Raw genomic sequence first — 19,463 nt, 5'->3', positions numbered from 1 at the left:
GTGCAAACAATGAAGAGAAAGGGAAATTTCTCCCAGCAGCCTCAGGAGCAGCGGATTAAATCTCCACAATCAACTTGATGTACCCTGCATCTGTGGAATACCTGAATAGACAACGAATCATCCCAAATTGAGGAGGTGGGCTTTGAGAGCAAGACATTATATTTTCCTCTTTTCCTCTTTTTGTGAGTGTGTATGCATATGCTTCTGTATGAGATTCTGTCTGTATAGCTTTGCTTTCACCATTTGTCCTAGGGTTCTGTCCGTCCATTTTTTTTGTTTGTTTGGTTTTTTTACTTTTAGAAAAACTTTTTTTCTTAATAATTATTTTTTACTTTAATAATGTTCTTTTATTTTATCTTACTTTATTTTATTGTATGTTATCCTCTTTCTTTCTTTCTTTCTACTTTTTCTCCCTTTTATTCTGAGCCGTGCAGATGAAAGGCTCTTGGCGCTCCAGCCAGGAGTCAGTGCTGTGCCTCTGAGGTGGGAGAGCCAAGTTCAGGACACTGGTCCACAAGAGACCTCCCAGCTCCACATAATATCAAATGGCAAAAATCTCCCAAAGATCTCCATCTCAACGCCAAGACCCAGCTTCACTCAACGACGAGCAAGCTACAGTGCTGGACACCCTATGACAAACAACTAGCAAGACAGGAACACAACCCCACCCATTAGCAGAGAGGCTGCCTAAAATCATAATAAGGCCACAGACAACCCAAAACACACCACCAGATGTGGACCTGCCCACCAGAAAGACAAGATCCAGCCTCATCCACCAGAACACAGGCACTAGTCCCCTCCACCAGGAAGCCTACACAACCCACTGAACCAACCTTAGCCACTGGGGACAGACACCAAAAACAACGGGAACTACAAACCTGCAGCCTGCAAAAAGGAGACCCCAAACGCAGTAAGATAAGCAAAATGAAAAGAAAGAAAAACACACAGCACATGAAGGACCAAGGTAAAAACCCACCAGACCTAACAAATGAAGAGGAAATAGGCAGTCTACCTGAAAAAGAATTGAGAATAATGATAGTAAAGATGATCCCAAATCTTGGAAATAGAATAGACAAAATGCAAGCAACATTTAACAAGAACCTAGAAGAACTAAAGAGGAAACAAGCAACGATGAACAACACAATAAATGAAATTAAAAATACTCTAGAAGGAATCAATAGCAGAAAAACTGAGGCAGAAGAACGGATAAGTGACCCGGAAGATAAAATAGTGGAAATAACTACTGCAGAGCAGAATAAAGAAAAATGAATGAAAAGAACTGAGGACAGTCTCAGAGACCTCTGGGACAACATTAAATGCACCAATATTCGAATTATAGGGGTCCAGAAAAAGAAGAGAAAAAGAAAGGGACTCAGAAAATATTTGAAGACATTATAGCTGAAAACTTCCCTAATATGGGAAAGGAAATAGTTAATCAAGTCCAGGAAGCACAGAGAGTCCCATATAGGATAAATTCAAGGAGAAGCACACCAAGACACATAATAATCAAACTATCAGAAATTAAATACAAAGAAAACATATTAAAAGCAACAAGAGAAAAACAACAAATAACACACAAGGGAATCCCCATAAGGTTAACAGCTGATCTTTAAGCAGAAATTCTGCAAGCCAGAAGGGAGTGGCAGGACATATTTAAAGTGATGAAGGAGAAAAACCTACAAACAAGATTACTCTACCCAGCAAGGATCTCATTCAGATTTGATGGAGAAATTAAAACTTTTACAGACAAGCAAAAGCTGAGAGAGTTCAGCACCACCAAACCAGCTTTACAACAAATGCTAAAGGAACTTCTCTAGGCAAGAAACGCAAAAGAAGGAAAAGACATAAAATAACAAACCCAAAACAACTAAGAAAATGGGAATAGGAACATACATATTGATAATAACCTTAAGTGTAAATGGATTAAATGCTCCCACCAAAAGACACAGACTGGCTGAATGGATACAAAAACAAGACCCATATACATGCTGTCTACAACAGACCCATTTCAGACTTAGGGACACATACAGACTGAAAGTGATGGGATGGAAAAACATATTCCATGCAAATGGAAATCAAAAGAAAGCTGGAGTAGCAATTCTCATATCAGAGAAAATAGGCTTTAAATTAAAGACTATTACAAGAGACAAAGAAGGACACTACATAATGATCAAGGGATCGATCCAAGAAGAAGATATAACAATTGTAAATATTTATGCACGCAACATAGTAGCACCTCAATACATAAAGCAAATACTAACAGCCATAAACAGGGAAATTGACAGTAAAACATTCATAGTAGGGGACTTTAACACCCCACTTTCACCAATAGACAGATCATCCAAAATGAAAATAAATAAGGAAACACAAGCTTTAAATGATACATTAAACAAGATGGACTTAATTGATATTTATAGGACATTCCATCCAAAAATAACAGAATATACTTTCTTCTCAAGTGCTCATGGAACATTCTCGAGGATAGATCATATCTTGGGTCAAAACTCAAGCCTTGGTAAATTTAAGAAAATTGAAATTGTATCAAGTATCTTTTCCGACCACAACGCTATGAGACTAGATATCAATTACAGGAAAAGATCTTTAAAAATACAAACACATGGAGGCTAAACAATACACTACTTAATAACCAAGTGATCACTGAAGAAATCAAAGAGGAAATCAAAAAATACCTAGACACAATGACAATGGAGACACGATGATCCAAAACCTTTGGGACGCAGCTAAAGAGGTCCTAAGAGGGAAGTTTATAGCAATACAATCCTACCTTAAGAAACAGGAAACATCTCAAATAAACAACCTAACCTTGCACCTAAAGCAATTAGAGAAAGAAGAACAAAAAATCTGTAAAGTTAGCAGAAGGAAAGAAATCATAAAATCAGAACAGAAATAAATGAAAAAGAAATGAAGTAAACGATAGCAAAGATCAATAAAACTAAAACCTGGTTCTTTGAGAAGATAAACAAAATTGATAAACCATTAGCCAGACTCATCAAGAAAAAAAGGGAGAATACACAAATGAATAGAATTAAAAATGAAAAAGGAGAAGTAACAACTGACACTGCAGAAATACAAAAGATCCTGAGAGATTACTACAAGCAACTATACGCCAGTAAAATGGACAACCTGGAAGAAATGGACAAATTCTTAGAAATGCACAACCTGCCGAGACTGAACCAGGAAGAAATAGAAAATATGAACAGACCAATCACAAGCACTGAAATTGAGACTGTGATTAAAAATATTCCAACAAACAAAAGCCCAGGACCAGATGGCTTCACAGGTGAATTCTATCAAAATTTAGAGAAGAGCTAACACCTATTCTTCTCAAACTCTTCCAAAATATAGCAGAGGGAGGAACACTCCAAAACTCATTCTGCGAGGCCACCATCACCCTGATACCAGAACAGACAAAGATGTCACAAAGAAAGAAAACTACAGGCCAATATCCCTGTTGAACATAGATGCAAAAATCCTCAACAAAATACTAGCTAACAGAATCCAACAGCACATTAAAAGGATCATATACCAGGTTCAAGTGGGGTTTATTTCAGGAATGCAAGGATTCTTCAATATACGCAAATCAATCAACGTGACAAACCATTTTAACAAATTGAAGGAGAAAAACGATATGATCATCTCAATAGATGCAGAGAAGGCTTTCAACAAAATTGAACACCCATTTATGATTAAAAGCCTCCAGAAAGTAGGCATAGAGGGAAATTTCCTCAACATAATAAAGGCCATATATGACAAACCGACAGCCAACATCGTCCTCAATGGTGAAAGACTGAAACCATTTCCACTAAGATCAGAAACAAGACAAGGTTGCTCACTCTCACCACTATTATTCAACACAGTTTTGCAAGTTTTAGCCACAGCAATCAGAGAAGAAAAAGAAATAAAAGAATCCAAATCAGTAAAGAAGAAGTAAAGCTGTCACTGTTTGCAGATGACATGATACTATACATAGAGAATCCCAGAGATGCTAACTGAAAACTACTAGAGCTATTCAATGAATTTGGTAAAGTAGCAGGATACAAAATTAATGCACAGAAATCTCTGGCATTCCTATACACTAATGATGAAAAATCTCAAAGTGAAATTAAGAAAACACTCCCATTTACCACTGCAACAAAAAGAATAAAATATCTAGGAATAAACCTACCTAAGGAGAAAAAAGACCTGTATGCAGAAAATTATAAGACACTGATGAAAGAAATTAAAGATGATACAGATATATGGAGAGATATACCATGTTCTTGGATTGGAAGAATCAGTATTGTGAAAATGACTCTACTACCCAAAGCAATCCACAGATTCAATGCAATCCCTATCAAACTACCACTGGCATTTTTCACAGAACTAGAACAAAAAATTTCACAATTTGTATGGAAACACAAAAGACCCCGAATACCCAAAGCAATCTTGAGAAAGAAAAACGGAGCTGGAGGAATCAGGCTCCCTGACTTCAGACTATACTACAAAGCTACAGTAATCAAGACAGTATGGTACTGGCACAAAAACAGAAATATAGATCAATGGAACAGGATAGAAAGCCCAGAGATAAACCCACGCACATATGGTCACCTTATCTTTGATAAAGGGAACAAGAATATACAATGGACAAAAGACAGTCTCTTCAATAAGTGGTGCTGGGAAAACTGGACAGGTACATGTAAAAGTATGAGATTAGAACACTCCCTAACACCATACACAAAAATAAACGCAAAATGGATTAAAGACCTAAATGTAAGGCCAGACACCGTCAAACTCTTAGGGGAAAACATAGGCAGAACACTCTATGACATAAATCACAGCAAGATCCTTTTTGACCCACCTCCTAGAGAAATGGAAATTAAAACAAAAACAAATGGGACCTAAGAAAAATTAAAAGCTTTTGCACAGCAAAGGAAACCATAAACAAGACGAAAAGACAAGCCTCAGAATGGGAGAAAATATTTGCAAACGAAGCTACTGACAAAGGATTAATCTCCAAAATTTACAAGCAGCTCATGCAGCTCAATATCAAAAAAACAAACAACCTAATCCAAAAATGGGCAGAAGACCTAAATAGACATTTCTCCAAAGAAGATATACAGACTGCCAACAAACACATGAAAGAATGCTCAACATCATTAATCATTAGAGAAATGCAAATCTAAACTACATTGAGATATCATCTCACACTGGTCAGAATGGCCATCATCAAAAAATCTAGAAACAATAAATGCTGGAGAGGGTGTGGAGAAAAGGGAACACTATTGCACTGTTGGTGGGAATGTAAATTGATACAGCCACTATGGAGAACAGTATGAAGGTTCCTTAGAAAACTAAAAATAGAACTACCATACATCCCTGCAATCTCACTACTGGGCATATACCCTGAGAAAACCATAATTCAAAAAGAGTCATGTTCCAAAATGTTCATTGCAGCTCTATTTACAATAGCCAGGAGATGGAAGCAACCTAAGTGTCCATCAACAGATGAATGGATAAAGAAGATGTGGCACATATATACAATGGAATATTACTCAGCTATAAAAAGAAATGAAATTGAGTTATTTGTACTGAGGTGGATGGACCTAGAGTCTGTCATACAGAGTGAAGTCAGTCAGAAAGAGAAAAACAAATACCGTATGCTAACACATACATATGGAATCTAAGAAAAAAATGTCAAGAAGAACCTAGGGGTAAGACGGGAATAAAAACACAGACCTACTAGAGAATGGATTTGAGGATATGGGGAGGGGGAAGGGTAAGCTGTGACAAAGTGAGAGAGTGGCATGGACATATATACACTACCAAACGTAAAATAGATAGCTAGTGGGAAGCAGTCGCATAGCACAGGGAGATCAGCTGGGTGCTTTGTGACCACCTAGAGGGGTGGGATAGGGAGGGTGGGAGGGAGGGAGATGCGAGAGGGAAGAGATATGGGAATATATGTATATGTATAACTGATTTACTTTGTTATGAAGCAGAAACTAACACACCATTGTAAAGCAGTTATACTCCAATAAAGAGGTTTAAAAAAAAAAAAAGAACCCAGGGACCTAATATATATATATATATATATATATATATATATATATATATGAAATAGATTAATTGACACGGTCCTAATATAAAAAGATTTTAACAACTATCTGTGGATTATATTGATGGACGGATGAGTGAAAAAATCAATTTGTGGAAATATCTTTGATATTTGATTTATTGCATTGATGAGATTACTTTCGACAATTTACTATAGTGATCCTATTACTAAATTGCAATACCTTGGAGAAATTAAGTAGACTTATTGACCCTCAGTATAACATATACAGTAATTATTACCTAACAGGGTTTATTTGTAAGGAACTATGATTTGTAATAACTATTCTTATTATAGGGAAGCCTCAAAAACTTTGCCTACTTCGTATCTGCCCCTCACCCTCTATCACATATATAAATTAGTTCACAGGAATTAGAAATGTAAGAGCGCAGATCACTATAACTTTTTATTTTGAAATAATTTCAAACACCAGATTATCTGTAATAATATCACACAGATTGTTTATCATATCAGCTATATGTTTCATATTTACAAAGTAAAACCGTCTTCTAAATTAATAGTAGTAGGTAGAGCTATTGGAATTCGCCAATTAAAAAAAAAACACTCAAACATGAGTTTCAGATAAACAACAAAGAATTTATTTAGAATAGTTGTGTCACTGCAATATTTGGAACATATTTATACTAAAAAACATTTTTCTTTGTTTGAAATTCCAATTTAACTTGGTGCCCTGAATTTTATGTAGCCCCCCTGCATACCCAACAGCCAGATTCCCTAATTGTTAATATTTGCCACATTTCTTTATCAGTCTCTCCATCTCTATTTCTCTTCCTCTTCTCTGTCTCTGAATATGTACCTATGTGCACAACATAACAAACACGTGTGATTTTTTTACCCAAACCATTTGAGAGTTTGCACACTCATGCTCCTTTTCCTGTATACATTTCAAGGTTATATTCTAAGAGCAGGGATATTTTCTTACATAATGACAGAAAATTACAAAAATCATGAAATTTAATGTTGAATACATACTACTGATCAATATGCAGTCCATGTTCTGATTTCACAGTTTGTTACAACGCTGATCTTTAGAAAATTTCTAACCCATCATTCAATTCAGGATCACATACTGCTTTTATTTATCATAATTCTTTATTCACCTGTAACCTTAAACATTCCTCAGCCTTTTTGTGACTCATGGTATTGTAATTTTTGGAGGAATTAAGGCCAGTTGTTTTGTATAATGTCCCTCAACATGGGTTCGTTCTTTGGGATACCAAAGAAATGATGCTGTCCTGCTGAGTGCAACAGGGCATGAAGAATATAATGTTAGTTTTTCTCTACAATGATGGTGGTAACTGCGAGCACTTGATTAGGGTGATGTCTATCAGATTTCTCACCTGTTGTAAAATTAGCATTTTATTCTCTTTGTAACTGAATGAGCAATTTGTGGAGAGATTTTGAAACCAGGTAAATATCCTGTTTCTCACCTAACTTTCACCCACTAGATTTAGCCTCAACTGAACATAATTGCCTGAATAAATTGTAACTATGATGGCTGCAACCTGGTAACTTTTTTTTTAACACTATTACTCTTGCTACATTTATTACAAAGCATTCTACAGTAAGAAAGAATATTTTCTTCTCTCTTCTTTATAAATGCTTGAAATTAATGCATTTGTGTGTATATATTATAGTGTCTATAATGTGACATACCAATGTTTACTTCTTGACCTCCCATAATATTCATTAACAAAAAGTATCATTCTTTTCTTTGTGCTATTTTGTTCCAACTTATATTTCATGCGAAATTACAATTTATTCCTTATGCTCTTCTGGTTCATAGTTTTGGAGAATAATGCATTCCTCTTTAATATGGAATTAATTATATCTGTTTGTAATTTTCTTCTTGTTTTAAAGCACTGTATATCATAAAGTCCATCTGTCACTTTTTTCATATACTAAATTTCCATATGTATTTGGGTCTATTTCATGACTTTTTAAATTTTTTTATTAAGTTTTTTTCTTAACATCTTCATTGGAGTATAATTGCTTTACAATGGTGTGTTAGTTTCTGTTGTATAACAGTGAATGAGCTATACAAACACATATATCCCGTATATACCCCATCTTGCGTCTCCCTCGCACCCTCCCTATCCCACCCTTCTAGGTGGTCACAGAGCACTGAGCTGATCTCCCTGTGCTATGTGGCTGCTTCCCACTAGCTATCTATTTTACATTTGGTAGTGTATATATGTCCATGCCACACTCTCACTTCATCCCAGCTTACCCTTCCACCTCCCAGTGGCCTCAAGTCCATTCCCTACATCTGCATCTTTATTCTTGTACTGCCCATAGGTTCTTCAGAACCATGTTCTTTTTTTTAGATTCCATATATATGTGTTAGCATATTGTATTTGTTTTTTTCTTTCTGACTTACTTCACTCTGTATGATACTCTCTAGGTCCATCCCCCTAACTACAAATAACTCAATGTCATTTCTTTTTATGGCTGAGTAATATTCCATTGTATATATGTGCCCATATTCTTTATCTATTCATCTGTCAATGGACATTTAGGTTGCTTCCATGTCCTGGCTATTGTAAATAGAGCTGCAATGAAATTGTAGTACCTGACTCTTTTTGAATTATGGTTCTCTCAGGGTATATGCCCCGTAGTGGGATTGCTGGGTTGTATGGTAGTTCTATTTTTGGTTTTTTAAGGAACCTCCATACTGTTCTCCATAGTGGCTGTATCAATTTACATTCCCACCAACAGTGCAAGAGGGTTCCCTTTTCTCCACACCCTCTCCAGCATTTATTCTTTGTACATTTTTTGATGATGGCCATTCTGATCGGTGTGAGGTGATACCTCATTGTAGTTTTGATTTGCATTTCTCTAATGATTAGTGATGTTGAGCATCCTTTCATGTGTTTCCTGGCAGTCTGTATTATCTTCTTTGGAGAAATGTCTATTTAGGTCTTCTGCCCATTTTTGGATTGAGTTGTTTGTTTTTTTGATATTGAGCTGCATGAGCTGCTTGTATATTTTGGAGATTAATCCTTTGGCAGTTGTTTCGTTGGCAAATATTTTCTCCCATTCTGAGGGTTGTCTTTTGGTCTTGTTTATGGTTTCTTTTGCTGCAGAAAAGCTTTTAAGTTTCATTAGGTCCCATTTGTTTATTTTTGTTTTTATTTCCATTTCTCTAGGAGGTGGGTCAAAAAGGATCTTGCTGTGATTTATGTCATAGAGTGTTCTGCCTATGTTTGATAGTGTCTGGCCTTACATTTAGGTCTTTAATCCATTTTGAGTTTATTTTTGAGTTTATTTTTGTGTATGGTGTTAGGGAGTGTTCTAATTTCATTCTTTTACATGTAGCTGTCCAGGTTTCCCAGCACCACTTATTGTAGAGACTGTCTTTTGTCCATTGTATATTCTTGCTCCCTTTATCAAAAATAAGGTGACCATATGTGCACGGGTTTATCTCTGGGCTTTCTATCCTGTTCCACTGATCTATATTTCTGTTTTTGTGCCAGTACCACACTGTCTTGATTACTGTAGCTTTGTAGTAGAGTCTGAAGTCCGGAAGCCTGATTCCTCCAGCTCTGTTCTTCTTACTCAAGATTGCTTTGGGTATTCGGGGTCTTTTGTGTTTCCATACAAATTGTGAAATTTTTTGTTCTAGTTCTGTGAAAAATGCCAGTGGTAGTTTGACAGGGATTGCATTGAATCTGTATATTGCTTTGGCTAGTATAGTCATTTTCACAATATTGATTCTTCTAATCCAAGAACATAGTATATCTCTCCATCTGTTTGTATCATCTTCAATTTCTTTCATCAGTGTCTTATAGTTTTCTGCATACAGGTCTTTTATCTCCTTAGGTAGGTTTATTCCAAGGTGTTTTATTCTTTTTGTTGCAGTGGTAAATGGGAGTGTTTCCTTAATTTCTCTTTCAGATTTTCTATCATCAGTGTATAGGAATGCAAGAGACCTCTATGCATTAATTTTGTATCCTGCTACGGTACCAAATTCATTGATTAGCTCTGGTAGTTTTCAGGTAGCATCTTTAGGATTCTCTATGTGTAGTATCATGTCATCTGCAAACAGTGACTGTTGTACTTCTTCTTTTCCGATTTGGATTCCTTTTATTTCTTTTTGTTCTCCAATTGCTGTGGCTATAACTTACAAAACTATGTTGAATAATAGTGGTGAGAGTGGGCAACCTTGTCTTGTTCCTCATCTTAGAGGAAATGCTTTCAGTTTTTCACCATTGAAACAACGTTGGCTTGGGTTTGTCATATATGCACTTTATATGTTGAGGTAGGCTCCCTCAATGGCTACTTGCTCGAGCGTTTTTATCATAAATGCATGTTGAATTTTGTCAAAAGCTTTTTCTGCGTCCATTGAGATGATCTATGATTTTTATGCGTCAATTTGTTAATATGGTGTATCACATTGACTGTTATGTGTATATTGAAGAATCCTTGCATTCCTGGGATAAACCCCACTTGATCATGGTGTATGATCCTTTTAATGTGCTGTTGGATTCTGTTAGCTAGTATTTTGTTGAGGATTTTAGCATCTATGTTCATCAGTGATATTGGCCTGTAGTTTTCTTTTTTTGTGACATCTTTGTCTGGTTTTGGTATCAAGGTGTTGGTGCCCTCGTAGAATGAGTTTGGGAGTGTTCCTCCCTCTGCTATATTTTGGAAGAGTTTAAGAAGGATAGGTGTTAGCTCTTCTCTTAATGTTTGATAGAATTCGCCTGTGAAGCCATCTGGTCCTGGGCTTTTGTTTGTTGGAAGATTTTTAATCACAGTCTCAATTTCAGTGCTTGTGATTGGTCTGTTTATATTTTCTATTTCTTCCTAGTTCAGTCTCGGAATGTTGTGCATTTCTAAGAATTTGTCCATTTCTTCCAGGTTGTACATTTTATAGGCATATAGTTGCTTGTAGTAATCTCTCAGGATCCTTTGTATTTCTGCAGTGTCAGTTACTTCTCCTTTTTCATTTCTAATTCTATTGATTTCAGTCTTCTCCCTTTCTTTCTTGATGATTCTGGCTAATGGCTTATCAGTTGTGTTTATCTTCTCAAAGAACCAGCTTTTAGTTTTATTGATCTTTGCTATTGTTTCCTTCATTTTTTCTTCCTTTATTTCTGATCTGATCTTTATGATTTCTTTCCTTCTGCTAACTTTTCAGATTTTTTGTTCTTCTTTGTCTAATTTCTTTAGGTGTAAGGTCTGGTTGTTTATTTGCGATGTTTCCTGTTTATTGAGGTAGGATTGTATTTCTATAAACTTCCTTCTTCGAACTGCTTTTGCTGCATCACATAGGTTTTGGGTTGTCGTGTTTTTATTTTCATTTGTTTCTAGGTATTTTTTGCCTTCCTCAGATTTCTTTAGTGATCTCTTATTTATTGTGTATTGTTTAGCCTCCATGTGTTTTAATTTTTTACAGATTTTTTTCCTGTAATTGATACGAAGTCTCAAAGCGTTGTGGTCAGAAAAGGTATTTAATATGATTTCGATTTTTTTAATTTACCATGGCTTGATTTGTGACCCAAGATATGATCTATCCTCGAGAATGTTCCATGAGCACCTGAGAAGAAAGTGTATTCTGTTGTTTTTGGATGGAATGTCCTATAAATATCAATTAAGTCCATCTTGTTTAATGTATCATTTAAATCTTGTGTTTCCTTATTTATTTTCATTTTGGATGATCTGTCCATTGGTGAAGGTGGGCTGTTAAAGTCCCCTACTATGATTGTGTTACTGTCAATTTCCCCTTTTATGGCTGTTAGCATTTGCCTTATGTATTGAGGTGCTCATTTGTTGGGTGCATAAATATTTACAATTATTATATCTTCTTGGATTGATTCCTTGATCGTTATGTACTGTCCGTCGTTGTCTCTTGTAATAGTCTTTATTTTAAAGTCTGTCTGATATGAGAATTGCTAATCTAGCTTTCTGTTCATTTCCATTTCCATGGAATATCTTTTTCCTTCCCCTCACTTTCAGTCTGTATGTGTCCCTAGGTCTGAAGTGGTCTCTTGTAGACAGCATATGTACAGGTCTTGTTTTTGTATCCATTCAGCCAGTCTATGTCTTTTGTTTGGAGCATTTAATCCATTTACATTTAAGGTAATTATCAATATGTATGCTCCTGTTACCATTTTCTTAATTGTTTGGGGTTTGTCTTTGTAGGTCTTTTCCTTCTCTTGTGTTTCCTGCATAGAGAAGTTCCTTTAGCATGTGTTGTAAGGCTGGTTTGGTGGTGCTGAATTCTCTTAGCTTTTGCTAGTCTGTGTAAAGGTTTTAATTTCTCCATTGAATCTGAATGAGATCCTTGTGGGTAGAGTGATCTTGGTTGTAGGGTTTTCCCTTTCATCACTTTAAATATGTCATGCCACTCCCTTCTGGCTTGCAGAGTTTCTGCTGAAAGATCAGCTGTTAACCTTATGGGGATTCCCTTATGTGTTATTTGTTGTTTTTCCCTTGCTGCTTTTAATATGTTTTCTTTGTATTTAATCTTTGATAGTTTGATTAATATGTGTCTTGGCGTGTTTCTCCTTGGTTTTATCCTGTATGGGACTCTCTGTGCTTCCTGGACTTGACTATTTCCTTTCCCATATTAGGGAATTTTTCAAGTATAATCTCCTCAAATATTTTCTCAGTCCCTTTCTTTTTCTCTTCTTCTTCTGGGACCCCTATAATTTGAATGTTGCTATGTTTAATGTTGTCCTAGAGATCTCTGAGACTGTCCTCAATTCTTTCCATTTTTTTTCTTTATTCTGTTCTGCAGTAGTTATTTCCACTATTTTATCTTCAAGGTCATTTGTCCCTTCTCCTCCCTCAGTTATTCTGCCGCTGAGTCCATCTAGAGAATTTTTACTTTCATTTATTCTGTTGTTCATCATTGTTTGTTTGCTCTTTAGTTCTTCTAGGTCCTTGCTAAACACTCCTTGTATTTTATCCATTCTATTTCCAAGATTTTGGATCATTTTTACTGTCAATACTCTGAATTGTTTTTCAGGTAGAATGCTTATTTCCTCTTCATTTGTTTGGTCTGGTGGTTTTTTACCTTGCTCCTTTATCTGCTGTTTATTTCTCTGTCTTCTCATTTTGCTTGACTTACTGTGTTTGAGGTCTCCTTTTCGCAGGCTGCAGTTCGTAATTCCTGTTGTTTTTGGTGTCCGCCCCCAGTGGGTAAGGTTGGTTCAGTGGGTAGTGTAGGCTTCCTGATGGAGGGGATTGGTGCCTGTGTTCTGGTGGAAGAGGCTGGATCTTTCCTTTCTGGTGGGCAGGACCGCGTCCAGTACTCTGTTTTGGGGTGTGTGTGAACTTATTATGATTTTAGGCAGTCTCTCTGCTAATGGGTGGGTATGTGTTCCTGTCTTGCTAGTTGTTTGGTATAAGGTGTCCAGCACTGTAGCTTGCTGGTCATTGAGTGGAGCTTGGTCTTAGCGTTGAGATGGAGATCTCTGGGAGAGCTTTTGCTGTTTAACATTACATGGGGCCTGAAGGTCTCTGACCAATATTCTGAACTCAGCTCTCCCACCTCAGAGGCTCAGGCCTGACATCCGGCCAGAGCACCAAGACCCTGTCAGCCCCACGGCCAGGTTCGAAGGGATTTTCTTGCCTTTGGGAATTCTGAGGTCTTCTGCCAGCATTCTGTAGGTGTTCTGTAGGAGTTGTTCCACATGTAGATGTATTTTTGTTGTATTTGTGGGCAGGAAGGTGATCTCACATCTTACTGCTCCACCATCTTAAAGGTCCCCCCTATTTCCTGACTTTTTATTCTATGGCAGAATTCTATTTTTCTCTCCATGAACCACAGCAAACTATTTGAATTTTAGCTAATTACTAGTAATATCTGATACAGATTATCTCCCTCATATATTTTTTATTATTTTCATTGCTAGTCTTACAATTTCCCTTTTCTATATAAAGTTTAGTGCCCATTAATCTAAGTCCATGAAAAACAATTGCTGCTATTTTTCCTTTTGGTGAGTAGTGAGATGAAATTTAGAAAGTAACTTGGATGGTACTAACATCTTTATAACATCGAGTTACCCTAAGAACAGGTGATGCTTTTCCGTTTGTCTGAGTCTACTATTTTGTCCTTGAGAAGTATTTCAAACTTTTCCTCAACCAGTCCTCTATCTGGTTCTATTAATGTTTTCATGTTACTTACATACCATCATACCTTACTGAATTTTTTTCATAACTGATTCTTTTGTTTTTATAAATTTATTTATTTATTTTTGGCTGCATTGGGTCTTCGTTGCTGCACATGGGCTTTCTCTAGTTGCAGCGAGCAGGGCTCTTCATTGCGGTGCATGGCCTTTTCATGGCAATGGCTTCTCTTGTGGCAGAGCATGGGCTCTAGGTGTGCGGGCTTCAGTACTTGTAGCAGGTGGACTCAGTAGTTGTGGCTCACAGGCTCTCGAGTGCAGGCTCAGTAGTTGTGGTGCTTGGGCTTAGCTGCTTGGCAGCACGTGGGATCTTCCTGGACCAGGGCTTGAACACATGTCTCCTGCATTGGCAGGTGGATTCTTAACCACTGTGCCACCAGGGAAGCCCCATTAATTGAGTCTTTAGATTCCTTAGAGTTTTCCAGATATACGTTCAGGTCAGCAGCAAAAAAAAAGATAGTTTTACGGCTTCTTTATCTATTTTATCTATTCTTATGCCTCTAAGTCAGTTCTTATGATCAATTACTTTGACTAATAATTGCATTAAAGTGCTGATTAGTGTAGAGATTGTAGGTACAATTGCCTTGTTCTTTTTGGAAATATCACTACTGTTCCTTATTAAATAAGATAATACTGACTTTAGAAGATATGCATGTATGTACATGTGTATATACACAAATAATGCACATTGTGAATATACACATATAACACATGTGTGTGTATATACACATAATACATGTGTCTACACAGATATATATGACATTAGTGTACATGTGTATGTGTGAGAGTCAAAATGTGGAAACTTTTCTTAGAGTTTTAAACACTATTTCCGTTCCACTGTTTTATTCTTCAGTAATTGAAATAACATGAATGCTATTCCTTCCTTTCCTGTCTTCCTTTTCCTCTACTTTCCATTTTACCCTTTTTAATCCTTTTTTAAAATCTCATTTTTGTTCTTTTGGGTTTTGTTTGTTGTTGCTCATTTCTATTATTAACTTATGAATTTATGAGTAAGGGTGGTTTTTCATATTGTTAAATGCTTTTATGAATATATTTAATTCCATGTTAACTATTATTATACAGTTTACCTCTAATTTATGCTTATTGTTTCAGGGAGAATTTCCGTCAATTGGTATATGTTGACTTCCTATTTTTCTTGCTATCTTCACTGTATTGAAGTGTTTTTACAAAATTTCTAGTTTAATGGTGCTCTGTCATTGTTGCAAAATCCAGTTACTTAGTGGATGTTCATCTTTGTTTCGGTGGTGTTAATGACAACAAATTAACAACTTTACATTAAAAAGTTATTTTTCAAATACATATTAATAATGCTTAGTTTTACTTCATTTCAATTCACTCTAAAGATGAAATATATAATTTTTCTGAATTACCAATGCTATTAAATTAAAATTCTAATAATTGTAAATTAAAACAAACTAAGTAATGAATAGTAAAAGCATCTTTTCTCTTGTTTGTATTTTAAAAAATTGATGTAATGGGAAATAAATCTTTCTTCATTTAATATTTAAATTAATATCCATTTAAAATTTTACAGATAAGTGCATAAAGCCTGGGAAGAAACTCAAACTGGAATATGGGCTAAAATATAATTTTCTTAAGATAATGTCAAGATTCTGTAACAAAAAAGAGGTGTTTTCCCATTTATTTTGATATACCTTAACAGTAAACTGATGGTAAACTCAGTAGGGTAATTGAGGTGCTCTTTATAAAGGTGTGGGAAAATGTTAGGGACAACCAACAGGGCATGGTACTTTGAGCCCAGCCACATAAGAAAGCTATGGTACTCTGAGGCCAGCCACATGAAAAATCTATGCCACCTCTTCTGTAGGGGCAAAGGGCTGGGTGATTGTCTGAAACCTGAGGAAATTGCTAAATAGAAAGTGACAGTTGGCAGGAGCTGTGGCCATCGATAGAAGGGAACAATCAAACCAGGTGAGTTGGCAAGGATGGAGCCAGGGTAATAAGTACACTCCTCCCCTCTGTCTCACGATGCACTCAATCTGCAGAAAGATTCTGAGTGTTCATTGCAGCCTGATATTTAATTGATATATTTTTTATTACTGGATAATTTATCTTTTAGTAATTATCAGTATTTCAATTTCCCTTAAAATATCCATCCATATCATTTTCCTATTTTATTTTATTTACTGTTTTTCTCAAGATTTGTATGATATATGCATACTTTAAATATCCCTATATTAACTATTATTCTGTAATAAATGTTGTAAAGGTTTTTCTTAGTTTGTCATTTGATCTTTAATTCTTTGCAGTGCCTTTGATGTACAGAAGATATGTTTTATAGGGCTAAGTATACTAGGACTTATTGTATTATTTCTTCTGGGAATTTTTTTAAAATTATAAATACCTTTCTTATCTATTTGTTAGCCTAATATATTTGTAGATTTTTTTGATATCTACGATTTAAGTATAAGTGTAAGTATAGATGTTTAAAAGAGCTCAGAATATTTTTTTCTTGTGATGTTAGATAAGAATTCTAAGGAGTATATGTGTGCACGTGTGTTTGTGTGCGCTTATTTATATAGACAATAGCCCAATGATTTTTTTAAAATAATCTATTCCTTTTCATTTTATTATATGCATCACATCAGAGTCTCTTTAAAGATCATGTAAATTGTTTAACTGATCTATTTATGCCAGCATCACACTGTTTTAATTATTATAGATGAATCATTTTGGGCTTCTGATAAGGCAAGTCACTTTGAAGCCTGTTTCTGCTCAGCGATGCTCATCTTTTACACTGAATCCTTCATTCAGTTCCATCAATCGTTTCCCACACAGAGAATGTAAATCAATAGAGTTCCTGTGTTGAGAAACCTGGGGCGTACAGTAAGAAAATGGAACAATTTGCAGAACACCTTACACAAACTCAGAAATGTACCTCATCCAATTTGGCAATATAAATGTCTCCACAAATTGCATTTATGTAAATTGGCTAGGGTGATCCAATCACCTGTAAGCCTCTTTAAATTGTCATTCATAAAGGTAAAGTATAAAGTGGTTTTCTATCTATCATAAAATGTGTGTGAATAATTGTTCAGTTTGATTTCTGTATGTTTCTAATCAATGTAATATAGTTTTGAATTGAGAGTTAAAGGCAACTCAAATGAGGAAGAAAATTATTACCCAGCTTTAGATCTGATTCACATTAAAGCAAAAGTTATTTCCACACTTTTTAAGATAAGTGCTGAAATGTCCAGAAGCTATGCCTGCTTCCATGATGCACATGTTTTCTTGTTGCACCTTGGGGAAATTGGCTCTTGAATGCACAATGTTCATCAGCTCTCTCATTCTCTGGGCCACCTGCTAATTTGCTGTAAGCAACAGAAGTGATGATGATATTTTTGTGTCTTCACCCACTAAATTACTTTCATGCCCCAAATGTCCTAATTGGTATTCTGTTCCTCAAAGCGTCCATAGTTGATTTTCATAAGGAGATGAAAATGTCGGTGGGGTTGTCCGCCTGAGCTCCCCACAGGTAGATGAGTCTTATGACACACCGGCCACCACCTCCGCTCGGAAGTGATGCCGTGCTCAGCATCACTTGATGGGGCTCCTACATTAAGACTTACAAAACTCTCTGTCCATCCCCGGGCCTGTGAAAGCACCTCTCCTCCGCGGCCTCCGTCCTGCCGCCATGTACTGGTGCCTGGGTGAAGCACTGCTGCTGTCCCATGTCGGGCCCACAGCCCTACGTTCGGCGGCGGCCAACTCGGCCGCGGCTGCTGGGCCGGGCTCGCGGGCAGCCCGCCGCAGCCGCTGCCGCCCCGCAGCCAGGGCTCACGTCGCCTGGCCGGCGACACTACAGCGAGGCAGCGGCCGACGGCGAGGACGACCCCAACTTCTTCAAGATGGTGGAGGGCCTTCCTCGACCACGGCACCAGCATCTTGGAGGACAAGCTGGTGGAGTGAAGCAAAGATCTATGAAGAGAGCATCTTGGAGGCGGACTGTGACATACTGATCCCTGCTGCCAGCGAGAAGCAGCTGACCAAGTCCAATACACCCAGAGTCAAAGTTAAGAAGCTAAGATTATTGCTGAAGGTGCCAACGGACTGACAACTCCAGAAGCTGATAAGATTTTCCTAGAGAAGAACATCATGGTTATTCCAGATCTCTACTTGAATGCTGGAGAAGTGACAGTATCTTACTTTGAGTGGCTGAAGAATCTAAATCATGGCAGCTATGGCCGTCAGACCTTCAAATATGAAAGGGATTCTAACTACCACTTGCTCATGTCTGTTCAAGAGAGTTTGGAAAGGAAATTTGGAAAGCACGGTGGAACTATTCCCATTGTACCCACAGCACAGTTCCAAGACAGGATATTGCATGCCTCTGAGAAAGACATCGTGCAGTCTGGCTTAGCTTACACCATGGAGCGCTCTGCCAGGCAAATCATGTGCACAGCCATGAAGTATAACCTGGGATTGGACCTGAGAACAGCTGCTTAAGTCAGCGCCATCGAGAAAGACTTGAAGGTGTACAATGAAGCTGGTGTGACTTTCACATAGACCGGACGGGACTGCGGCTGACTTCTCCACTACCCTCTTCACCTCTTCATCTGCAGACCTATCACAAGTTTACATGTAACCACAGAAATCTCTCTCTCATGACTTAATAGATAATGGACACCATTCTCAACAAGTCAATCCAAATCAGCCCCTTAAGAAAAAGAGTTAGGGGATCATATATAAGCTAATAAGTGATAGTAGAAATTAGCTATGTCAGAGAGCCATTTGGGCATTTTGCCTTTAAGTAAAGTCTTTTCCCTCTGCCTGTGCTGCCTTGTTCCATGGCTGTTTCCCAGCACAGTCAGCTGTAGCCCTGGGAAAGCACCTTTTGTCCAAGAGCAGTCAGTCACTTGCCACTTCAGCTCTGGACAGATCTATCAGGTGCTTGGACACATTTAAGAAGCAGGTATATGGCATTTCCAGGAGGTAGCATGGTCCTCAAGTGAGTTATTGGTATTTTAAATCAGCAAAATAACTCAATTTTACAGGTTACAAACAAAAAAACTTTCTCTTCATGCATTTTATTCTTTTAGAATAAAATAAGTACATGCTGCTGTAATAAAATTGCCTTTAATCACTTTATAAGCCTAACCTTGACTCAAGCAGTGAATGCCTGTAAACATAATAAATGAAAAATGCTAGTA

At 36.9% G+C, this 19,463-nt stretch overlaps 1 pseudogene; it reads left to right on the top strand.

Annotated features, from left to right (window-relative positions):
• The first annotated feature begins 17,947 nt into the window (after nt 1-17,947).
• On the top strand, nt 17,948-19,229 carry LOC132509999 (glutamate dehydrogenase 1, mitochondrial-like; annotated as a pseudogene).
• Nucleotides 19,230-19,463: the final 234 nt, after the last annotated feature.

This window comes from Lagenorhynchus albirostris, chromosome 19 (genome assembly GCF_949774975.1).
Source record: "Lagenorhynchus albirostris chromosome 19, mLagAlb1.1, whole genome shotgun sequence".
NCBI classification, from domain to species: Eukaryota; Metazoa; Chordata; class Mammalia; order Artiodactyla; family Delphinidae; genus Lagenorhynchus; species Lagenorhynchus albirostris.
The sequence above is the reverse complement of the archived record's forward strand: the minus strand, read 5'-3'. Positions and strand labels throughout refer to the sequence as shown.